Raw genomic sequence first — 26,085 nt, 5'->3', positions numbered from 1 at the left:
GATTTTAGAACTTCTGAGCTCCAGAACTGTGAGATGGTTTCATATGTTGTTCTAAGCCACTGAGTTTGTGGTGATTTCCTATAGCAGCATAGGAAATTCATGCAGTAGGCTATGTTTCTAAAATGCTTCCAGCTGGAACCTCTCTTCATTGTGCAGCCCTTTCCCACGTCTTCCTTGGTTTCTGGAGCAGGGTTGTGGCTGGGAGGGAAGGTTTAGGAGGAGGTGATGATAACCTCAGTGCCTGCCGCTCACCCATCCTTATGTGGTGAAGTTGCACTGCTTGGCAAAACTTTCAACAGCAGGCATTGTTTTGTCTTATTTTGGTTTTGTCGGGGGAGAAGCCTTATTTCTTAACACTTTTGCATTAAAAATACTCCTGCATGATTCCTGTCCCCCATTCTCCCCTACCCAGCCCCTGTTGTTGGCCATTCTGTCCGGTGACACCCTAGCTCCCCTCCCCTTACCCCTGGGCCACCAGCCTTTTCCAAATGTGGGAGGTAACATCTGTCAGTTACACTAGGGTGGAGTCTTGATGCTGCCTGGTGGAGGTGACTGGCTCAGAGATGCTAACTGTCCCTCTGCCTCCGGCCGCCTCCTTCCACCAGGACTGCTCGAACTTTAATGTTGCCAAGTAAACCTGCAGAATTTCTTAAAATACAGATTACATGCAGTGGTCTGGGGTGGGGCTGAGAGTCTGCCTTTCCAACAAGCTTCAGAGGGTGCCCATGATGCTGAGTCTGGGCCACACTCGGAGTAGGAAGGACACAGAGGGCTGAGGTTCAATGTATGCAAGCCTGGCATCTGTTCATGGGCACATGGCTTTACTTGAATCTTGCTACTCAAAGTGTGGCTCCCAAAGAGGCAGCATTGGCATATCCTGAAAACTTTTTAGAACTGCAGTCTCCCAGACCCCATCCCTCTGACCTGTTGAATCAGAACCTACAGTTTTACAAGATCCCCAGGCAATTCCCACGTACTGAACTTGACGAGGCAATGCCCTAGAGCCTGTTTCTCAGTCTTCGGCATGCAGCAGAAACACGCGCGGAGAGCTCGTTAAAAGATATTGTGGGGCCCCGCTCTCAGAATTTATGCTTCACTTTACCATGAACGGGTCCCAGTAATGTGTATTTCTAACAAATTCCCAGATGATGCTGATGCAGCTGGCCCGGGAGCCCCACAGTGAGAGCCACTGCCTCAGAGTAAGACCCTACCTTGAGATGGGTGGCCAGCACATCCCAACCAGAAGTTCCAGAATGGACTCCAGGGACACATTTGCTCCAGCATTTGAATTCTGAGATCTCCCCATTTTCTTTTCTGCCAATTTTTTGGCAGTTTCATATAAATAGCAAATGCACTTTCCTTTTAAGGAATTTTTTTTTCTTTTAGTGAGCAACAGGTGCTTGCTGCAGCTCCACATGCAACTGTTTGACCTTGACAAGAAATTCTATGTCTCTAGGCCTTCATTTCTTCATCAAGAAAATGAGGCGGTTAAATGAGGATCATAAAATTCTGTGTTTTAGAGCCTACTTTTGATATCTCAGGTGAAGACAGAAGCTTGAAATTACTGAATCTTGGCTTTTTCATTATTTCTTGGTCATATCTATGATTTATTGAAGTCAGGAATGCAACCCCCAACTCTAAGTGATAGATGGGATAATAAAATGCTTTTTTGCCCCAGTTTTATTTATTGCAAAAACAGTATTATAAAAGAGCGAAGACAATCTGAGAGATTAAACATTTTATTCCGCTCTAACACAACAGCTGTTTTCATTTTGCTGGGTTCCCTTCACGTTGTGGGTAATCTTAGAGCGGGCGTACATTTGTATGCTGCATCTTAGTGTTTGGCCATAAACATGCCACCAGCAATATATAAATAAATTAGCTTCACTATGAAGTCACTACCGTTGGCATTTAGCGTTGTTTGGCTAATGTGACAAATGCAATTGGTACCTCATTGATGTTTTCAGTTGTAATGTTTTATTATTAGAGATGCTGACCATTTTTTTCATGCGTTTGTTTACTGTATGCATTTCACCGAGTTTCCTTATCTGAGGATTGTCTGTTTATGAGGAGGCCATTGAAAAACACCCAGCACTAGGCCTGGCAGCCAATAACAATCTCAACAACAGTAGTTTGCCATCTTCCTGAGCCTCATGTCTTCGTCTGGGAAATAGTAAGGCAGTGGGAAGGTTGGATGAGATCGTTTGTGACAAGGGTCTAGCACTGTGTCTGGCGTATAGAAAGGATGGTTTCTAGTGTTCTTTACCCATCTGCCAGGGCTTGATGTTCTAAATTTGATGGATATCCACTTTAATAGTGATGTTTCATGAACACATGGGGAAAAAGTGGTGTCTTGTTGAATTCAGTAGCCCAGTCTTCCAAATTTGCAAAATGAGGATAATAATATATCTACTCACTGAATTGTGATGATTAAAGATGATGATCCTTGTAAAGCACTTAGCCTTGTGCCTGGCACACAGGAAACCTTCCATGAATGTTAGCTTTATTATATGCTTTGTCACATCTATAACCAAAGAGGTTATTATTTTTAATTTTAATGATCTTTACCAGGTTGCATTCCAAAAATGTAAAGTGGATCTTATTTACATTTAGAAGAATATTCTGAACTTTGAATGGAAAGACTTAGTTGCATTTTGAAAATCTTAAGCAACACAGTGTACTACTCTTGTTTCTGAAGCTCTCGTTTAAAGAAACAAGGAAAAAGCATTGTGAAATAAAGGCATTTGCATAGTGTCAAGCAGAAATAACTATGGTCAAGGGGAAAACATCTTTTTAAAATCCCTATTTGTTGGTGGCAAATACTGCTTTGCAGATACATGAACAGAATCTCTTGAGGGAATTTCACTCAACATTACAAAAAAGATTTACCAGGGATCTTGTATTAACCATGAAGGATTTAAAATTGAAGTCATGTATACATAAATATTTTTTATATGTGCCTGAAAATAGGGGTCTAAGGAGAAGACTTCTCATTCCCTATGACACAGCAAATCAATAACAACATCTGTGTGTCTAAAGTGCTTTATGGTCTGCAAGTCATTTTCTTATACGTTTTCCAGTTTGATTCTCACAATGATCCATGAGGGACAAGAAGCAGGTTTAATAATTCTTATATTAGAGATGGGAACACTGACCCACACAGAATTTCTGGCTTGTTCAAGATCCTACAGCTAGTAGAAAAGCCAGGTCTCTCTGTAGATCCATGGGCTCCAGACTTGGGTCTCTGCTCATCACACTGCAACTAGCTCCACTAAAACTCATTGCCTATAACAACCAACGTGTCGTATGTTCATAACACAAACATTAGTCAAACACACCCAGATCAATGTAGGTGTGGAAATAATATTTTTGAACCCCAAAACGTAATTCCCAATCCATTTTCAAAAGACAAACCACGCCAGCAAAGGCAAGAACACACAAAGTGCCACTGAGAATAAGACTGCCACCCAGCCCACTTCCACCTGGAGCTCACTGCCACCTGGCCCAGTTCCACCTGGAGCTACTCTGTGATTCATTTGGCCATGTCACAGTGCACACTCCTTTGTTTTCAGGAACTTAGAGATCTCTTAAATAAGCACAGGGTGTGTTTGTTAAAGATGCTGATATGGTAAAGGAACAGTACACAAATCCGTGTCCTGGGAGGACGTCCCACAGGTGAGGACTTGCAAGGTCTCCAACTGGATTCCCTTCTTATAGAGCCAGCAGAATGGGCCTTGGAAAGTCACCTTACAGATATGGAAGAAGGGCATACCAGGCACTATTCCCTCCTCCCTACCATAGTTGATGTTTATGAAGGTTCTTCTGGGCACGTGACCTAGAATAACCCCATGAAACTAGCACTGAAGCTTCCAGATGATGTGGTAAGATTACAAATGCTGGCTGCTTCAGGCAAGGTTAGACAAATAGCCTTCTTAGATATACATGGTAAATACTGATAATTGTGTGTTCACATATGTTTTATGTCATAGGCAGAGTTCATTCCTGCTGCGGAGTTGTCCTTGCCTAGAAAGATACCATTGGCCACTCTCTGTTGTCACTGCTGCTTTTCTCCTCCCACATCCACTGCGGTATCTAAAAACCTCTGGACTGTGGGTCAAGAGACTGGGTGGGAGACACGTTCCAATGCCCATAGTCATGTGGTCATGGACAAGGCAGTTTCCATCTCCCAGCTCTGCTTCCTTAACAGTGAAGTGGAGATAGCCATGTTTGTTCTTCCTACACAGGTTAAGTGGGGCGAAGGTGGTAATGAATGTGAAAGAGTGTTGACAATCCGAAGGAACTAATTTCTTTTCTGGAAATTGTTTTCATTTGATGTTTTTCAAATTATGAACATATAACATATTAGTTGTTACAGGCAAAACAGTTCAAAGACATATAGAGAAAATTCTCACCAACTTCTACTCTTACCTTCCCGAGATATATCCAAAGTCTACACACAACTGTTCACAATGCTCATACAAGCACAGGCAGGCAAATATACACATACACTGGGGTTTGGGTTTATTTCTTTTTACTGAAACAGGATCATACTATTGTAGGAGTTATTAAGAAATTATTTTAGGCAATTAGGAAAAAGAGTCCTTGAAAAATTTTCATTTTTAAAGCAGCTCTTAGAGCCAGGCCCACAACCTTTGATATGCAAATGCAGGCCATTAGAAACTGGGTCTACCCAAACATGGAGATTCCCCTGGCCTTCTTGCCCTTGCCCCACATGTTCTTGGCATCATGGCTGCCCCCACATATCCCTACGTGTGTAGAACATCATGGCGCCCTGCATTTGCATATTAAAAGGCTAGGGTGGGAGGGCCAGTTTTTCCGCGGGCTACATGAATGACATGCCTGGTCAAACCAATCCCCTGAGCCCTGTGCAAATCAGACACCACCTCCTCCAGACTCTATATATACCTGGCTGGTTTCCACCGTACTTGGGGTTCCCTCTCTGGGCTTTGGAGCCCCCCTCCCTCTGTCTCTGTACAGGGGATCTTCTTCCTTCTTTCTTGCCTGTTAAATTCGCTGCTCCTTAAACCCACTCCACGTGTGTCCTTGTTGTTTCATCTAATTCAACACGAGACAAGAGCCCTGGTGTTCCTCCACTCATCGGAGCCATATCGTTACCAACGCGTGGCTCTGCAACTTGCTTTTTTATTTTATGATAAAGCACAAACATCTCTACAAAGTTGTGGATTTTAAACTTAGTTTTTGTTTCCTTAATTTCTTTATACACACACACACACCTGTGTGTATGTCAGTTACATATGGAATCATTAAAAAAAAAAAATTCCTCCCCTCCCCAGCTACCCCTAATCCCATAATCCCATTACCCTTTCCAATGTATCTTTCATACTTTCCTCCATGTTCATATAATCATATAAAATATTTATGCACATATACACTTCTACAAGGTTTTTAAAAAATGTGTTTCAAAAATGTAGTGGAACACATACTATTCTTATATCAATCAATGAAACCAAATGAAAACACCTATAATTTAACTGGAATGGTGCATCATTTTTAATGCCTATTATTTTATGGGGTGAAGGCAGTTTTGTCTGGTAAAGATACAACACCCAGCTCTCTCAGGAAAAGCCCTGACTGCTAGTGTTTGCTGATATCCATGCCCTAAACGTTCCCACCATGGCTCATTTCAAACTACCAATGTGATGGCTGGGTGGAGCCGAGTTGAGAAGAGTTCCACGCAGGATCTCTGGAGACAGCTCCAGCAAACTACTGGGAGGAAGTTCCGTGATGAATTCACGTTCTCTCTATTGATGGACATTCACTTTGTTTCTAGATTTTCTTCCTCCACTACGAAGAGTGATATATTACAGCAACCTTATAACTACATTCTTCAAATTGGTTCTTTTATTTCTAACAGCTAGATTCCTCAGGAGTGAGATTGTTGATTCATAAAGAATGCAGATTAAAAAAAATTAGTAAGTGCTGCCAGATTGTTTTTCAAACAGCTTTCTTAAAAGGCTATATATAGAGTTCAGAATTCTTTTTTTTTTTTTTTTTTTTGAGATGGAGTTCCACTCTATCACCCAGGCTGGAGTGCAGTGACACGATCTTGGCTCACTGCAACCTCCGACTCCTGGGTTCAAGCGATTCTCTTGCCTCAGATTCCCAAGTAGCTGGGATTACGGGTGCACGCAACCATGCTTGGCTAATTTTTTTGTATTTTTTGTAGAGATGGGGTTTTGCTATGTTGGCCAGACTGGTCTCGAACTCCTGACCTCAGCTGATTAGCCCTCTTCAGCCTCCCAAAGTGCTGGGATTACAGGTGTGAGCCACTGCGCCTGGCTGTCATGTCTGCATCTTACTGCATCTTATTTTCCTACCACTCTGTAATTCAGATTTGTACCAGTAATGGAAGAGGATACTGTTTTCCCTGGCATTTCTGAGGGCAGTTGATATTAGATTTCTTTCATAATTTTTGTCAGTCTATGGATTTAAAGTGGGAACTCATTGTTTATTGTAACTTATTTTCTGTTTCCCTGATCTCAATCACATCTAAACTTCATGTTTTTGGTCATTTGGATTTGGCAGTTTAGATATGTCGGAAGACAACATTACAACAAATGCAAAGATCTCATTTGACTTCATTTGCAATTCTAGAATTGGGCAATACCTCACTCCATAAAACAAAATAATGTTCCAATAAATTGAGCAGAGGAGAGTGGCTTTAGAGACAGAAAAAGGGTTGAACAGAGCAGAAACAGAACAAAAAGCAGATTGGCCACTTCAAAGTTACTTTTCTTTTACAGTGGTGACAGACAAAACAATAGAAAGATAATTCATTGGTTAATACCAGATGACTTCCGGTTAAGAATTAAAGCAGAAAGAAGGCCACTATTATGCCAGCTGAAGGTTGGAACTGACCTGTTTGGGGAACTGGCTGTTACCTCTCCCTCCTCATTTCTTGGAAAGTCAGAAAACAACTTATTGTTTTACTTGGGTCACGTGGGACATTAGCATGAGTGACTCTATTTGGATTTTTAGTCTGGTCTGGTGGGGCCTAGTGCAGGAGCTTAGTCCTGAACAGTGCCCTCCTATACTTTTCACTTAACAATTCCTCTTTTGGTCAAGTGCTCACCTAGGCGAGAATCTGACCAAAACGCAGGACATTGGCGCTGCTCTCAATTACCATCATTCTAAGTTTCCAGTCTCAACACACCCTTCACAGGCTACAGTGTCCTCATGATCATACATCTCTCGGCATTTCTGTCATTTAGATGAGGAAAGAATATTTGATGTTCAACAGATGTTTGTATACAAACATTTAAAACTTTTTGAGAGGATACAGCGCACCAGGGAGACTACTTTTGTAACTATTAGGAGGATATTATGATTATCAGGTTATACCAAGTGTTTGGAGTATGCTGCCTAAGCAGAGTCCCCATGAACTGAACCAACTAAAGTTGAGTAAATCAAGGAATGAGCCAGAGAAGGAATCTACCCGTTTTAATCAAAGTTAAACTGAGTCACTACAACACCCAATGTATTCATCTGTGTACAAGAAAAACTATCAGCAACTACACAGATTCCTCCCCGTTTAGTTAGTAGGTAGCAGTTTTATCATCTAGCACCCCAGGAAAGGCTTAAATTAGAGCAGAGAATGTTAACTCTATAAAAGACACCACTATAATTTGAACAAATAGTTGTGTCAGGGATGTTGCTAAAGTACCCACTACATGAACTAAAGGATCTCTTAGGTCCTGTAAAGATTTGGGTTTGACATGACATATCCGCTACTCTTCCAAGCTACTCACCGATCCACCAAAAACCACTGATCTTGAAATCCTCACTACAGTGTCATCCTGCCAAATGAATGAGGTGGGCATAGGTAAGAAAACCTTAAGAGGGGTAAGAGCCTTGTTACACTGCGGGTTTTGCTCCAGCAATCGTGGGAAAAGTTGTCCACAGAATGAAGTCAGCAGCTTCTCATTCTGGTTTGTAGTTTGAAGGTCTTTGATTGAATTGTCTTATGGCATTGGACGCTTCTGTGAACGCTCTGTGTAGGCCCACACATGAGGCATGAAACTTAGCCCTTGAAATTTACATTGAATTGTCCAGCTTATAGGGCTTCAGAAACGCAGTGGTTCCCATTCTTCATGGAGAGTTGTAACCAGATATTGGAGAAAACTAGAATTCATAATCCAGTCTGGTCTCCAGGTAGATAATGAAAAATTGAAAACAATAAGCAGGGCTACTATCTAATAACAGGCGTACTAAAGTTTTCTTTTTAAAAATAAATTTTTTATCCACAATCATTTCATTTCTACCAAGGACAATCATGGTAAGACAAATATGTTTGTAAAATAAATTTATTCTCCAACTTGGCCTAGTTATTTGCATAAGTGCACCAAGAATAACCACATTGGTTTCTTTTAAATTTGCTTTGCTGGAAATTTTGATAAGGAATCTCAGATTGGACTTTTAAAACCTCTCAATGCTAGGAGGCCAAACCAAGGCAAAAATCATCCTTTACCTGTAATATCTAATAGCTTGAGGCTCCTGGGCCTGCCAGGAAGTAACAACTTTTTACTCCTTCACTGTAAGGCTAGGAACACTTGCTGCCAGGTATTCTATGCATCTTCTCAAATATGACATTCCAACCAAAGCCCTAGTAGTATAACCAGTGTTCCAATTGTATCCTTTTATAAAGAAAGCAATTCTTAATGAATTCATGCAAATAACCATATTGCCATAAAAATAAGAATACTCATGTATACTTTCCAAATTTTGGAGGGATTTCGTAGGGAGGAAAAGCAAATATCTCAATTTTTGTTTATCTATGTATACTTTACCAAATTCTTGTAAACTGTAGATAGCTTAAAAGAAAAAAATTTTTTTTTTTAAATCTGGAAGACAAAACATTAAAAGAACCAGAAATGTTTCAAACAAAAAAGCTGTAAAAACCCAGAATTCTTTTTTATCAGTTTATTCTATCTCATGTAATTAATTTTTGGTCTGTTTCATCTTGGTTGGTTTCACAAACCCATTAATTATTTCATTAGTTTTAGAAATTCTTACTGAGCCCAATGGTATCTCAAAATTATCAGAAGCCTGTACTTGTCAGAATTCTTTTCATCCTTTCCATGAACTTCCTTGAAGACCCAACACTTTAGAATTATAGTTGCTTGCAAAGAGCTTTCAGAAAAAGCATCAGAATAAACCAATTTAACTATGGGCAACAGGACTTAAAATGGTTAAAAAATCTCACCAGGTTTTAAACCACAACTCTCATCATTATGAGACTTCATAATGATGCAATTGACAGGGAAATTTGTTATTTTCATGGTGTACAACATTTTAGCATAATAATCAACATTATGACTGATAACACTTATGCCAAGACATATTTTGGAGCACATGTTAATAACATACCCATATAAATACAACTCAAAGAAAATTAAACATCTTTTGATATTTCCCATGTAATTTAACATATCAAATAAGCCCAACTGGTGTAATATCTTTGTTTTATAGATGCTTTCAGATGTTCCAGGGCCCTCTGGGGTATCCCAAAATTAATTCAAGGTCAAAAAGACTTAGTTTAAAAACTTTAAAATTTGATTTCAGAAAGTGTCAAAATAAAGGTTCAAATTATTTGATCAAAAACAGGATCCTAGGTCACTGTGAAATACTAGTCAAGCCTTTAACCAGAGTGATATTGAAAGACTTCAAAAGAAGTTACATATTTGCAAAACAACAACAACAACAACAATAACAAACCTTTAACTTGGTTTTCTTAAGTAATCAAAGACTTAAAGAAGATGGTGTAGAGCACAGGAAATTATTTTGATAAAACACAAAAATCTCCCTTTCTCCTACTCACTGGTTCCTTTCTGCCTTGTTTCTATTTCATTCCTAAATCTGTATTTTGAAACAACCTTAAAATAACCTCTGAATTAGACGAAATTATTCTTTCCTTCAAAAAAACCCAAACAAACTATGGCATATCCTTATGCTTTCTTTATAACTTTCCTCAACAAAAACACACATCATTTTCCTTGTATATGCTTGGCATACAGAATTTTTTCCCTATTTTTAGTAATTTTAATTGCACATATTAATTAGATTTTTTAATCTTTAGCAATTACAAAGCAGCATTTTGTAAACTATCACCATGTCATCATATCTGCTTCTTCGTAACACAGTTTTTCAGTGTGAAGCAGAACATATTTACTAACAGATCTAAACACATTTTGTTTTTGTATAAAATTGAAGAGAGCAAAAAATAAACTTATGCTCAGCAATTTATGTTTCAGTATTTTATCTTGCTTAGAAATTATTCAGATGTTTCATGAATCTACAACCTAATCATGACACCACTTAAAAATAAGTTACTGAAAAAGAAACAATGAAAAGTTCATTTACAAACTTTTATCCCGTTTACATTCACCTAATTTACTCATTCTTAACAATTAAGTTTAAAATGGTCATGAAACAAAGCCAGCCAGCATCTCAAGTTATTTCTCAATGAGTCAAGGGGAGCTGCTGTGTGCCGTGGTTTAGAGAAGACACAAGCAGCCTGGGTCACACACCTCCCTCCCCCAGGCCAGCAGCAGCCCAGTGCAGGGCCTTTCCACAGTCTCACAGCCTGGCTGGTCAATGTCCTGGAGCTGTTTCCTATGGAGAGAAGAAAGGGAGCAACGATGGGCTCTGTGTTCTCCTTTGCTCCCAAAACTGCTTCAGTTTGGTGTCACCAAGTAACCTTGCTAGGGAGGTGGTCAGATCCAGGCAAGAACTCACTGACCACTCTGGTGCCAAGCACACTGTCCCAGGTTCTGGAAACACTGATGAACACAACATAATCCCTTCCCAAGGTGTGTCAATTTTCTGGAGAGGAAAGACACAGTAAATACTAAGCATAACAAATGTTAACTGATGGTTATACAGCATTGTGAACATACTTAACACCACTGAATTGTATACTTAAATTTGGTTAAAATGGCAACTTTTATGTTACGTATATTTTATCAAAATAAAATAAACCAAAATAGTTTTATAAAAAAGTAAGTTGTATAGTCTGTTTGAAGGTGGTAAGTGCCTTAGAAAAGAACCAGCACAGCAAGATGAGGGAGATGGGGCCTGGCAGGGGGAATTTGAGAAGGGTTTCCACCACTTAGACTTCTAAGATGTCAATAATTTTTTTTCCCCCCAAGACAGATTCTCACTCTGTTGCCCAGGCTGGAGTGCAGGGGCGCCATCTCAGCTCACTGCAACCTCCGCCTCCCCGGTTCAAGCAATTCTTGGTCCTCAGCCTCCTAAGTAGCTGGGATTACAGGTGCCCGCCACCACACCTGGCTAATTTTTGTATTTTTAGTAGAGATGGGGTTTCACCATGTTGGCCAGGCTGGTCTCAAACTCCTGACCTCAGGAGATCTGCCTGCCTCAGCCTCCCAAAGTACTGGGATTTCAGGCGTGAGCCACTGCACCCAGCCTGATGTCAAGGGGAATTTTTAACATCTTGACGGCAACTTTTGGGAATGGGAAATGATAGTTTAAGGTTATATTGTTACCTCATTTAATATTATATCAAACATAAATTTTAAAAAATCTCACTCATTGGGCTTTGAAGTTTAAGTTACAAATCCTATAATTCTGTTTCAAAAAATAGTAAATTTCAATAATTACCACCAAAAGGCATTTGCAATTTAATTAATTAAATTTGCTTAATGGGTCTCAGGAATTCTAAATACGGTGCTTTGGCAGATTGAGTATTTTAACCTGAAGGCACGTGGGAGACAGCACCTGTAGGAAGGCCTTTCTGATCTTCCCCAGTCCTTCTCTCTGGCAACAGGTTATAAAACCCAGGATTTTCTGACCTTCCCCTGAGGCAGGTCATAAGACTGTCATTCAAGAGGTGCATTTCCTGTGTCTGGAGGACAGGAGCACTGTCCTCCTCCAGAGATAGTGGACAGGACCACTATCTCTGAAGATACTGGCGCTCCTGTCACACGAAGAATCTGAACAAACATGCCTTGCTAAGTTCCCTCCGGTTTATGATCCTACCCTCTTTGTGCTATCACATTTCTCCATGCTTCATCAAACCCGGCATCAAAACATCTGTTTCTTTGGGTCTTCATTTTCTTATGAAGGCTCCTGTTTCATGTAAAACTTATATTACACACATTTGCATGTGTGCCTTTTGTTATAGTGGCTACAGCCATGGACCTAAGACAGGTAGAAGAAATCATGTTTTTTCTTCCCTCCACTCTTAAACATCTATTTTAGTTTCTTCCTTAGTACTCCAAGCGGACTAACGAAGACTTCCCCAAAATGTAAGTAATTTTTATAAATATGATTAACTCAAACTTATAAATATAATGACTCATAAATTATCTTAGACATTCCAATGTTGTTTACTGCTTTTATAATTTTCAGCTTAAAATCTTAAGTGAAAATCAATCTCTCGATTATATATCAAACTGAAATTACAAGGCTAATCTGTCAGCTGTTCCAACATACCAATTTCTCTCTCTCTCTCTCTCTTTTTTTTTTTTCTTTTTTGAGACGGAGTCTTGTCGCTCTATTGCCTAGGCTGGAGTGCAATGGTGCAATCTCGGCTCACTGCAACCTCCACCTCCAGGGTTCCAATGATTCCCCTGCCTCAGCCTCCCAAGTATCTGGGATTACAGGTGCGCACCACCATGTATCTGGGGGTTACAGGTGCGCACCACCATGCCCAACTAATTTTTTTTTTTTGTATTTTTAGTACAGATGGGGTTTCTTCATGTTGGCCAGGCTGGTCTTGAACTCCTGACCTCACATGATCCCTACCTTGACCTCCTAAAGTGCTGGGATTACAGGTGTGAGCCACCACACCTGGCCGCAACATACCAATTGCTCTTAAACATGATGAGTAGTATAAATGACATTATTCCTGAACTCATATATAAAGAGATGGGTTTGATTTCCTTCACCGTCTCAATCCCTGATTTTAGCGTTTTGGATTTGTGCATTACTTACCTCCTAAGGAGACAGCTGTCTGCGGCAAGCTGGGGTTTCCATCTTGGGAGGGTGAGGTTAGGCATTCTTCAGAGATTTTTGGCCAGAAAACAGGATTGGATTCATGCCCAAGATGGTGTGACACCATGAACCATAATTGGAACTCTGAGTTCTACAACAGATTCACCTAATTCTTCCTTCTGATTGCAACTTTTACCTCCTTCCTCTCTGGGTGTGGACACAGCCATTCATTGATTGGCTGATTTTACATTGCTTTTAAAGATATTTGCATTTCTTTGGCTCTTTTAAGACATTTTAATGTATTCCTGTCTGGCTCTAAAGAACCTTCAAGACTCTTAGCCTCTCGGTCCCAGCTTTATGTTTTTGACCTATGATCATGTTGGAAAAGAAAAAATTTCTTTTCCTCACCCATCCTTAGGCTTATGTCTGAGATGCCTATAACAAGAGAAAAGCATACAAATTTATTGAATATAAATTCTACATAACACGAGAGACTTTTGGAAATGAACACTCAAAGAAATAGGTAAACCCGTGTATTTTTTTAATGATAGGTTTTATGAAGAAGTGGACAGTTGTGGAGAAGTGTGACTGGGTTAAAAATAATGATTTAATGGTAATGAATGGGGAGGAATTTAGCAAAGCCTGTTTGTTAGATTCTTCTCTGTGACCCTGTGTCTTCAGAGGTAAGGATGTTCCTTTCCTCTGGGTAGAGAAAGGACACTTTTCAAATGAGGGTCTTAAGATCTGCTTCGGGGAAAATGATGGCAGAAAGTCAGAGAATGACCTTCTTAGGTTTTATGACGTGCTTCAGGAAAGAAAAACTGGAGAGAAGAGGGTAGCCTTCTTGCCTCTGCTGTTTTCTCAAATGCCAAGGTGTTAAAAGCATTGAGGGAGGGTCTCCAAGGATTATAGAAATTTAATCAACTTGAGCAATCAGCCTGTTTTAGAGCCTCCTGCCCTGAAGCCTATTCTTCCCCAAACCCTCTGTGGAATGAGGTCATCTTGGTGGTTTCAACCAGCTCCTGACAGATCCCAGCAACTTACAGATGAAAGCAAGTGACCTTTCCTCATTACCGTGATGAAGTCGCCTCCCCCGAGGAGCTACAGTTTCATCACCATAATGTGTGACCTCTGCACTGGCACGATGACTCACTGTACCCACACCACTGACATCCCTCTTCTACATGTGACGATGCACCCTCTCCCCTCTCCATCACTCCACAAACCCTCCCGTCACTTTCCCTAGGGGAGAGACTGCTTCGAAGAATACTCCCAGTGCCCTCCTTACTTGAGCCAAGTAATAAACCTTCTATTGATAACAACCTGGGCTCTCATGGAGAGTAGTTTACTACTTGCTAGGTGAATAAACCCTGGTACTTTTTTGGTAACAGTGCCATACTTCGGGGTAACATATCCTGGACCCCATCATTCACAACACTAACACAATACTAATGACAAGGGGAAAAGCTTTGTTATTCTTGAGGGGTTCTTTCTGTCTTTTAAAAATTACTTAATATTTAAATCGATAATACATGTGCATGTTTTAACTTTAAAATTAGAAAAGAACAGAGTGAAAAGGAACTCTCCCTCTGTGCTCTGCGCCCAGCCTCCCATGGCTCTTTCCTGGAGGCACTGTTATCATAATTTGCATTTCCTTCTAGGGATTCTGTGCATTTATCGGAATATATAGGTGTGCACCTACACACACAGCCCCCCCTTAATATCCTAAGTATACATGCAACTGAAATGCAGGTTAGTAACTTGCAGATTGCAGAGTCCAATTAATAAGCATGAAGTGTGGTATAAAGAAAGTGATTTATTTCCAAAGCTAGCTTAGGGGAAGAAGAACAGGTGTCCCATCTTTAAATGTACTACTTCACTTTTGGAGCAGAAAGCAGCAGGCAAGGCAAGGGAGCCCATTTGTTAGCTCCAGTGCCTTACCTACCATGCAGTCAAGGTGGTGACTGCTGGTGCCCTTCTGAGCAGGTCTAGGCCAAAACTCCCCAGGTGGAAGGGAGTTTCATATCTCTCGAGGCAGTCTTCTAGTGGGAGAGTTTCACAGAAATCAGCTGTTACCTCTCAAGGCAACCTCCTGATGGGTGACAGCTCCGTAGCGGGCATATTTTGGTCTGTAAATCAACTGTTATCTCTCAGGAGAGTCAGATGAACTTGCCCTGTGGGGAGTATCTGATGAAGGGAGGGGTAAAAGGCTGTATTTGCATTTCTAAAGGGCTAAGTAGGAAGTGGGGAGCCGGGGAAATGAAAAGGGAGGCAGAGAGAGAGAGAGAGAGAGAGAGAGAATAATTAAACTCCCTCTTAGAAAAATGGGAGACTCAGTTACAATCTCTGACTGCCAAGTTTCATTCCATTTCTATGGGATTTGGGTGCCATATTTACTCTGGCTACATCCTGCTGAAAGTGGGGGTAGTCACTGGGCATCAGAATGGAACTGATCTACTTTGAGTTGGAAATATTCATGAGTACCTGGACTTACAGATGATGTTTGTTGAAGCAATATGGTGTGTAATCTTGAGAGTCTCTGGGAAACCTGTCTTGTATTCCCATAGAGAGATCATAACAGCAGTAAACTCCGCAACAGAGGGATATGCTTATCCCTTCAATCAGGGTCAATGTTACAAGCAGCTTTTGCCACCAGGATGGTCTGACTGGGCCAGGATGCTAACTCCTAGTGACAATGTGGGTCAGACATAGCTTTGATTTGTTCGTGCAGGCTTTACAGAGCTATCTGAGACATTTCCTGAATTCTTAATTATGCAGCTTCCCCACTGCCAATTCTAACCAGATACGATGACAGGTTGGCTAAGTATATATATTTAACGGGCTAAAGAAGGAGCTATGAATACTCATGAAAGTGGTCTAAGCCCTGTCTAGTTCTTGAGAATGGACCAGCTTAAAGAGCTGTGTCTCATCCGGGAAGTAGCATTGCAGGTGGGCTAGGCCTCTGCACTTCATGAAGGCAAATAGATTTTGAATAATGGCATTTCTATGGAAACAGAAGAAAAACAAAAGTTAATGTTGGGTACAATCTATCCAGATATTAGACCCAAAGCATCTTTAGGTACAGAGGAGGAAGGCAGTGGCAGTCTGCCATACTACAAAGAATAATGTAGGAGTAATTTCATTGAGTCCAAATCAGAAAAATGGAAGAAAAATTTGAAAGTGTTAATTTGAGACTTGTAGCCCAGAAAGAATTCAAGATTCAGTCCAAGTTGCAAAAAGATAAAATTTGAAAAACAATGGACAAGGCTAGGACCTGGCATATAATTTTTCTCTCTCCAGTGCCCATTTGTACTAAAGATAAATCATAGTAGAACAAATTTATTTGAAAAATATATTTTAGTCTCATTATACTTGGTCTGAGTTTTTGCATTAAGTATAACAAGAATAATTATTTGCCATATAGGCTTTTTAAAAAATTGGCTTTGCTGGAACTTTGTTCCATAGGAATCTCAGATAAGACTTTTTAAAGTCTTCAGCCCAACCACAGATTTATCTGTGCCTCCAGGTATCTGTATGGATTGAGTGATTTCCTCTCCTTGAGGTCCCAGGATAACTTGAAGCTCCTGGGCCCATCAGAAAGCGACATTCTTTACTTGCCACAGGTCAGGACACCTTGTATAGTAACTGTATAGCCAAAGTATGAGGCCAGCTTTCCCACAGGGATTTTTATTGGCTCTGTAAGTCAACTTTGATTCCTTAATGCAATCTGTTTAAACCTCAAAGTATGCCACTCCAGTCAAAACTTTGGTAAAATAACCAGTTTCTTAAATGATGTTCTGTTACAAAAGAAAACAGATTCTATTGAACTTATGCAAATAACTATACTGCCATAAATTATGTATACTTACAAATAGTTTTCAAATTCTGGGGAAACCAGGTAGAGAGAGAGAAATGTGCTCCAAATTTTTCTCGTGGAAATGTACTTTACCCAATTGTTAAAAGCTGCAAATAGCTTTTTAAAAAAGGTTTTCTTGACTCTGAAAAACAAAACAAAAAGAATCAGCAAATGTTTTAAAAAGTCATAAAAGATTATTTCAATTTTCTGTTAGTTAAGTCTATTCAATTAACTTCTGTTCTGCCTAACATTGGATCAGGAATCCTCATGAATACATCAGTTCTCCACGAGAATCCCAGAGTTTTTCTCCCTATTCCAATGGTGCAATCTCTAAAGTTATCAGAAAGCTACATTTAAGGGTACTCCTCAAAATTCTATATCTGATTATAAACTGCCCTGTAAAAGGATCAAAATAAAACAGTAATTGTGGATGATGAGTCTTAGAACAGTTATAGTTAAAGACACAATTGACTAGGAATTGGTTACTTCTGTGACCTATGCCAATTTTACATAATAATCATAATTACTACTGATAACATATACTAAGATATATTAGAATCACAGGAATCTCATACAATTTTGGTACATATACTAATAACACACTTATATAAATATTATCCAAAGAAGGTTAAACACCATTTCATACTTGAAAATGCTTCCTGTATGATTTTAAAATGCCAAGTAAGCCAAATATGTCTCTTTTGGACTTTAGGGTATCTAATAGCTAAAAGGGATAACCAGGTGAATAAAAAGAGAGACTAAATTTAGAATTTGACTTTGGAAAGTTTGTTAAATATCAAAATTTTAAACACTTGGTATTACAAAATAAAATCCTAGGTCACTCTAAGTAAAAGGGAAAAATCTTTACTCATTGATAGAAGGGAGACTCAGCTTTCCAAACAAAATCCAGTAAAGACAGCATGAGGCCAACTGAATCTGTCTCTTTTCTCTTCCCTTTTTTTGTCATTTATTTGAAAGGCAAACAAAAACCTTTCATTATCTCTTAATATTATATGAAAATCCTGTTCAAAAGAGAAAGTCAAATTTTGCCTTTGCATTAATTTACTATTAACGTTAAACCCAATTCTTAATAAAACAAATAAATAAACAAATCTAGCTGATCTTAATTACTTTGACCATAAGGTAGGATTTCCATAAACCTTTTATAACTCTTTACAATTTTCTGTTAAACAGCATATCAATTCTCTAAGAAAACCCTGTTATTCAGACAAATGGGCTCAGATTCTGGCCCTGCATCATGGTGCTTTTATTTCAATGTTTAATTTATGGAAGAGCTAGATAATGCTCCTCAAATTTTAGCCAACTTGCTCACACTCACATAACTTGTTTTACAAGATCAATCTTTCACAAATCTTTTATGACTTATTTAAACCTTCAGTTTTGTCCAATTACTGTCTTAAGTTAGGACAATCCTTAAAAATCTCTGAATTATACAAAATTACATCCCCTTTAACAAAAAACATATTTTCATACCTTCTTATAACCTTTACCAAAAACACATTCTACTTTCCTTATTCACTTTGCCTGTAAACTGTTTCTCCTGTAGTCTCAAGTACATGTTAAAATGTTAACTCTTAACAACTTTTATTTTTGGCGAAAGACCTGTTATGTAAGTGATTTAAATCTTGTGTCAGATTGTAGAGCCCAGGATAAAGACAGACAATGACTAATTCTGCCCAGCCTAGCCAGGGGACCCGGCTAATTCCATACGTCCCCAGGCCTTACCTAGAATCTAATGGCTGTAAAATAGGTCAAATAATTATTAAAGAATCATAGAAAAAGTTTATGGCCTCAAAACATTTAGCAAATAGTATCTGACCTGCCTTATTTAGACCAAATGTCTAAACTTTGAAGACATTTCTATTTAACTTTACCAACGACCTTTTAAACTGTCTTTATTTTTCAAAGATCATTAGAGTCATGTGACTTAAAGGCATTAAAGTTTCTATTTTTCTGACAATATATTTGGTTTAAGCACATATTATTTTTAAGCCAATTAATTAGAGCTCTTTTGTATAAATATCACACATACAACACATATATACAGGCAGAAGCTAATCTGGTGGGGTGAGAAAAGATTAGATACAAGAGGAAGGAGGAACAGATAGGAGTAAATGGAAAATGAGACAGAATTCCAACAACTGAGAAGTTTATAGAGGGTGAGTAAGGGCTTTAAAACAGTATCGGTACACATATAGCCCAAATATTAGCCTAATTATGTCATTTCCAACTACAGAGCTCTCAAAAGAAAAAATATTTTAAAATATTTTATTACCATATTTTAGCCAGGACAAATGGCTGACATTCTCTGGCTTTGGAGATTTTCGTTTCTTCTTCCCAAAGATATTCTCTCAAGTGGAACCAATACCCCTTAACTCAGGTTATAACTTAACTACAGATGCATGAGGTATCTTCAAAGAATGGCAAACAATTATCACAAGATCTAGGATTTCCCCTAAGGTAGCTCAGAGAAAATAAAATTCAAGACAGGAAATCAGAAGCCATCCATGGAGGGGAAAAGAATCAATAAATGGCAAAAGTTTCACAACTCTCAAACTAGAAAAGACTTATTCCCAAAGTCAGAATTGAACCTAGGCCACCAGTGTGAAACGGTAAAGGCTTAGCTACTGAGCTATAGCACAAGGTGCCTGCTATTGCTTTCCCAAGAATCTAGAGTAGTCAGTTTTGAGCTTGCAAGGGACTTTATTCAAGAGAATTAAAGCTAGCCACAATATTATCATGTGCCCCTTTTAGACTCAAGAGTCAAAGCCCTGTAACTTAACAGCATAAGGACTTTAAAAGCAATACAGCAAGTTACATGGATGCAATAAGCTTTTCGAGTTCATAATTTGAATTCATTTTTGTATAACTTTTGAATTAGACAAAATTATTCTTTTCCCCACTAAGAACATATCTTCTTTGGAATATTTTATATAAACCTAGGAAGCATGAAATCCTGAACTGCCTGTCAGATACTAATATTTACAGATGAGAATCATTCCACAATTTTGGAACATGTTTCCTACATAATAACCCTTTCGTGTTTTTGTTTGTTTGTTTGTTGTTGTTGTTGTTGTTGTTTGAGATGGAGTCTCGCTGTCTCCCAGGCTGGAGTGCAGTGGTGCGGTCTCGGCTCACTGCAAGCTCTGCCTCCTGGGTTCACGCCATTCTCCTGTCTCAGCCTCCCGAGTAGCTGGGACTACAGGCGCCTGCCACCACGCCTGGCTAATTTTTTGTATTTTTGAGTAGAGACAGGGTTTCACCATGTTAGCCAGGATGGTCTCGAGCTCCCAACCTTGTGATCCACCCACCTCGGTCTCCCAAAGTGCTGGGATTACAGGCATGAATAATAACCCTTTCTTAATTGGAACTGACCAGACACACATTAAGCATTCAAAATGATTTTAAGATTTTATGTTATTTAAAAATTTACTTACAAGCATTTGTCTCATTTATATGTACCCAATGTTCCCATTTTAAACATTTATTTAGAATTACCTTGGAAAATTGAGATATTACACAAAGATGGTCATTTTATTTCCCTGTTAACTGTTTTTAAAGCTTGTGAACATCAGGCATTTAAGTAAGAACCTTAAAGTTAAACACATGGGCATTTTGTCAATAAACTCAAAATGTGTCTAGAGTTGGTTCCTTCCAGTGGATTCTTGGTCTCGCTGACTTCAAGAATGACGCTGTGAACCTTTGTGGTGAGTGTTACAACTCGGACTCAAAAAGTGAGCAGCAGCAACAGATATGCAAAGAGCAAAAGAACAAAGCTCCCACAGCATTTAAGGGGACCTCAGCATTGCTGCTGCTGGCTGGGGCGGCCAGCTTTTATTCCCTTATTTGTCCCCACCCACGTCCTGCTGATTGGTCCATTTTACAGAGTGCTGATTGGTACATTTTACAGAATGCTGATTGGTGCGTTTACAACTCTTTAGCTAGACACAGAGCACTGATTGGTGCGTTTTTACAGAGTGCTGATTGGTGCATTTATAATCCTTTAGCCGGACACAGAGTACTGATTGGTGTATTTACAATCCTGTAGCTAGACAGAAGAGTTCTCAAAGTTCCTGCTCAACCCAGGAAGTCCAGCTGGCTTCACTTCTCAAGAAGATTTAGCTGTTTTCATTAAACAATGTTAAATGCCTTACTTATCAAAGCTTAAACAAATAAATGTTATAGGAGTTATTAAGAAATCATTTTAGGCAGATAGAGAGGAAAAGGGGTCCTTGGAAGTTTTTGTTTCTTTTAATGCAGCTCCAGAAACATTTCTTGTCTAATAGGAAAACCCTGGCTCTCAGAGCGGGCCAGCAAGCTTTGATACATAAATGCCTGCCATAGGAAACTGGGTCCACCCAAACATGGTGATTTCCACTGCCTCCTTCTTCCCCTTGCCCTCACATGTGCCTGGCAACATTGCTGCCCCCACATATGACCATGTGTGTGGAACATCATGGCACCTTGCACTTACATATTAAAAGGGTAGGGCGGGAGGGCCAGGTTTTTCGTGGGCCACTACATGAATGACATGCCTGGTCAAACCAATCCCCTGAGCCCTATGCAAACCAGACGCCACCTCCTCCTGCCTCCTCATATAAGCAGCCACTTTTCTGCTGCCCATGGGGTTTTCTCTTTGTTCTTATTGCCATGTGCGTCCCTGTGGAGAGACCACCAAACAGGCTTTGTGTGAGCAATAAAGCTTTTTCATCACCTGGGTGCAGGCGGGCTGAGTTCGAAAAGAGTCAGTGAAGGGAGATAGGGGTGGGGCCGTTTTATAGGATTTGGGTAGGTAAAGGAAAATTATAGTCAAAGGAGGTTGTTCTCTGGGGGGGCAGGAGTCGGGGGTCACAAGGTGCTCAGTGGGGGAGCTTTTGAGCCAGGATGAGCCAGGAAAAGGAATTTCACAAGGTAATGTCATCAATTAAGGCAGGAACAGGCCATTTTCACTTCTTTTGTGGTGGAATGTCATCAGTTAAAGCAGGAAGCAGCCATCTGGATGTGTATGTGCAGGTCACAGGGGATGCGATGGCTTGGCTTGGGCTCAGAGGCCTGACATTCCTGCCTTCTTATATTAATAAGAAAAATAATATAAAATAGTATTGAAGTGTTGGGGCAGCAAAAAAAATTTTTTTTGGTGGGGTGGCATGGAGAGATAATGGGCAATGTTTCTCAGGGCTGCTCTGAGCGGGATTAGGGGCAGCGTGGGAACCTAGAGTGGGAGAGATTAAGCTGAAGGAAGATTTTGTGGTAAGAGGCGATATTGTGGGGTTGTTAGAAGGAGCATTTGTCATATAGAATGATTGGTGATGGCCTGGATGCGGTTTTGTATGAATTGAAAAACTAAACGGAAGACACAAAGTCTGAATAAAAGAAGGAGAAAAAAACAGGTATTAAAGGACTAAGAATTGGGAGGACCTAGGACATCTAATTAGAGAGAGCCTAAGAGGGGTTCAGTGGGATTACTTGCTTGGTTGGTGAGTTTCACCCCTATCTCCCTTTACTGACTCTCTTTTCGGACTCAGCCCGCCTGCACCCAGGTGATTAAACAGCTTTATTGCTCACACAAAGCCTGTTTGGTGGCTTCTTCATACGGATGCGCGTGACACTTATCCCCCCTCCCTTGGTCTCTGTATGGGGGAGCTATTTTCTCCTTCCTTCCTTCTTTCTTGCCTATTAAACTTTTCACTCCTTAAAAACCACTCCATGTGTGTCCATGTTGTTTTATCAAAATCCGCGCGAGACTAAGGATCCTGGTGTTCCTTCAGTCATCGGAGCTGTGTCATAAAGAGCATTCCATTTTGGGCTGGGCTTATAGTTTTATAATTCTTATGCCACATTTTGACACCTAATAATATCTGGTAGAGATAAATGTGAAACCACTTGATCAATAAATTCAAACAAAAATGTATGTTGACAATTCTTAAGACATTTCTAATATTATTTTGTCAATGATTTTAAAGGCAGCTTATTTGTTAAAGGTAAGTATTTGGGCTTATTCACTTAACATATGAGTACTCCCTAACCTCAAGCCAGTGTGTACTTTGTGGCTAAAATACATAACACGATACATATACATACACATAAACACACACATATACTCTCAAAAAAGACAAGCAGAAAAGAAAACAGAGGAAGATACAACCTAACCCGCCTTCATGTAGGAGGCAGGTTTTCTAAGTGGGGTGTGAGAAAGAAGGGTGAAGAAGAAAGAAGGTAGTGACCAAAAGGAAATTCTGGAGCCCTCTATTAATAGCTACCACACAGTGCGGGGCTGCTACCCCCACTATTCTCATTTATCTTCCATAAAGTAGGGATCAGGGCCCACACACAAAGTAATACCTTTGCAAACAAACAGCCTGCTTCCAAATGAGTCCCAAGCAAGGGGACTGGGTGAGATCCTGAATTCCCTTCCGCAGTTCTCAAGGGCTTCATGGGTCTCCGAGTCTGATCTGAGCAAAGCACCTATGGTACTGCAGATACCAACAAATACAAGTGCACAAAATGCTCAAATGGTGTCACTAGCAGCCAAGTCTTAAGTAGAGCACAGCCCTAGCAATACCCCAAAAGAGGTATAGGGTGGTTGGGCACATTTCCAACAAACTTACCCAGTTCCAAAATTTGCTGGCTTTTTTTTTCTTCTTCTAGAGGTCACTTTCTTTGTACCAATGAACCACTGAAGGCAGCAAATGTCGTGCCTGGAGGCAAAAGAGATGTTCCCCCAAAACAAAACTGCTTATGGCAGCTGCTGGGAAATTCTCTAACACTCCCATCATAGGGTGTGCTAGCCATGAGCATCTGGACCCACAGGCAACCCCTTGCCCAGTAGTGAAACTGAGTTGACAGGCTTGGATCACCCAGGGCAGGCAGCACTCCCTATATGGGTCACCAAAATTGTAACCAAAATGCAGGTTAGTTGCTCGCCGCTTACAGAGTCCTATTAACAAGGGCAATGTATGGCATAAAGAAAGTGATTTATTTTCAAAGCTAGCTTAGGGGAAAAAGCACAGGTGTCCCCTTTAAATGTACCACTTCGCTTTTGGAGCAGAAAGCAGGCACTTTTAAAAGGCAGGGTGGGGCGGGGGACGGCAGTGAGCAAGGCGGCGGGGTCTATGTATTAGCTCCAGTGACTTATCTACTATGCAGTGACTACTGGTCCCTTTGTGGGCAGGACTAGGCCAGAAACTCCCCAGATGGGGGAGAGTTTTATACCTCTTGAGGCGGTTTCCTGGTGGGGGGAGTTTCATAGAAATCAACGGTATCTCTTGAGGCAACTTTCTGAGGGGTGAGAGTTCCGCAGCAGGCATACTTTGGTCTGTAAATCAACTATTAATTTTCAAGGAGTTAGATGAACTTGCCCTGTAGGGAGTCTCTGGTGAAGGTGGATGGGGTAAAAGGCTATATTTGCATTTCTAAAGGGCTAAGTAGGAAGTGGGGAACTAGGGAAATGAGAAAAGAAGAGAGAAAATATCATTAAACTACTTTTTAGAAAAAGGGGGGTACCGGTTACATATACATGGTAGAATACTGTTCACATTGCGCTGCACCTGTTGTGTTTATTTGTTTCCTAACAGTATGTATTGGCGCCAGACTCGTAGCAATACATACAGAGCTGCCTTTTTCTTCTTAATGACTGTTAGTTGCTGTTTCTTGACCTCAAATTTGTTAGGGATTGCAACTTGCAACTTCCCTTGTACATAGGGTGGCTGCATACCTGGGTGTGGTCACTGAGTTATGTGCATGAGTGTATTGGGTGGAGCTTCTGGGAAAGAGGCAATTTTCCAGATAAAAAGAGATAGACTTTCTCCCCTTTCTCCTTCTTCCTCCTAGAAAGCAGCTATGATGCCCAGGGCACAGCAGCCATGTGAGCATGAAGAAGTTAGTTCACGCTCAGGATGCTCCAGCTGAGGAGTGGAAGGTGACAGGGCAAAGCCGTTGCATCTGTGCTGGGCCAGCTGTCTCTGGACTTTGTATTACCTGTGAAAGGAAACTCCTTATTTATGATCCTATTTAATTGTCTGAATGTATTATTATTGATTTAACTAGTCTTGTATAGGTGAAAAATGCTGTGATTAAAAAAAAAACTTGTACTATGCTGCTTTTCCATGTATAAGAAATTATCTATGTGTAGGATAAATTCTTATAATTAGATCCACTGAGTCAAAGCTAGATATATCTTTATTTTTTTATTTTTTATTTTTTGAGACGGAGTTTCACTCGTTGCCCAGGCTGGAGTGCAATGGCATGATCTCAGCTCACTGCAACCTCCGCCTCCCAGGTTCAAGCAATTCTTCTGCCTCAGCCTCCCAAGTAGCTGAGATTACAGGCATGCACCACCATCCTGGCTAATTTTTTTTCTTTTTTAAAATAGAGATGGCATTTCACCATGTTGCCCAGGCTGGTTTTGAACTCCTAACCTCAGGTGATTCAAGGGGCAGATATATCTTAAAATTTGATCGGCCTTGCTAAATTTTTCTCCATAAAGGTGTATCAGTTCTTGGAGAATTCTTAATGTGCTGAGGAAAAGTCATCTATATCAAGGCTTCATGACATATATGATTAAAAATTAACTCTATTTTAGAATTTCTCCTGGTAAAGTAATTTGATTTTCTCCTTTGGAAGGAGAGAGGCTTCAATAGACCCTATAACAGAGTATAAGATACTATAAGATTCACATACTAATTGAAAGGAATTTATGAAAGCAATCATGAACTGTGAAATCCTTTCCCAAAATTGACCTTAGGGCCATATATCAGATACAAATCATATTTCCTTTTAGCAAAGACCCTCTTCGAAGACCTTGGCGCTGGAAAGAGAGGGATGCTTAGTGGGTTGAATTATTTCCTTCAAAAAGATCTGTTTGCGTTCTACCCTCTGGTACCTGTGGATGGGACCTTGTTTGGAATAGGGTCTTTGAGTAAGTCAAGTTAAGATGAGGTCATACTGAGTTAATGTGGGCCTTAAATCCAATGACTGATGTCTCTATAAGGGAAAGGAGAGGAAGATTTGGATGAATAGACACAAAGTGAAGAAAGCCACGCAAAGACAGAGGCTGAGATTGGTTATGCTGCCATAAAACAAGGAAAGCCAAGGATTGCCAGGAGCCACCCGAATCTAGGATGACACAAGGAAAGAGTCTTCCCTAGAGCCTACAGAGGGAGCATGGCCTTGCCAACACCTTGATTTCAGACTTCTAGCTTCCAGAACAGTGA

At 40.1% G+C, this 26,085-nt stretch overlaps 1 protein-coding gene and 1 long non-coding RNA gene across 2 annotated transcripts in view; one reads left to right on the top strand and one right to left on the bottom strand.

Moving 5' to 3' along the window:
- The window catches only part of KATNAL1 (katanin catalytic subunit A1 like 1), a 244,990-nt gene extending 220,029 nt beyond the window's left edge, over positions 1-24,961 (top strand). The window contains exon 13 of the transcript XR_012426789.1: positions 24,704-24,961. The gene's annotated coding sequence lies outside the window, so the exon portion shown is untranslated. The remainder of the gene's footprint in view (positions 1-24,703) is intronic.
- LOC135968078 (uncharacterized) lies at positions 6,715-16,836 on the bottom strand. The gene is made up of 2 exons (XR_010582528.2): positions 12,997-16,836; positions 6,715-10,863 (listed from the first exon to the last, which is right to left on the bottom strand). It is a non-coding gene; the product is annotated as an uncharacterized lncRNA (long non-coding RNA).
- Positions 24,962-26,085: the final 1,124 nt, after the last annotated feature.

The sequence above is a fragment of the Macaca fascicularis genome, chromosome 17 (genome assembly GCF_037993035.2).
Source record: "Macaca fascicularis isolate 582-1 chromosome 17, T2T-MFA8v1.1".
Classification (NCBI taxonomy): Eukaryota; Metazoa; Chordata; class Mammalia; order Primates; family Cercopithecidae; genus Macaca; species Macaca fascicularis.
Note: the sequence above shows the minus strand (reverse complement) of the source record. Positions and strands in the feature narration are given on the sequence as shown.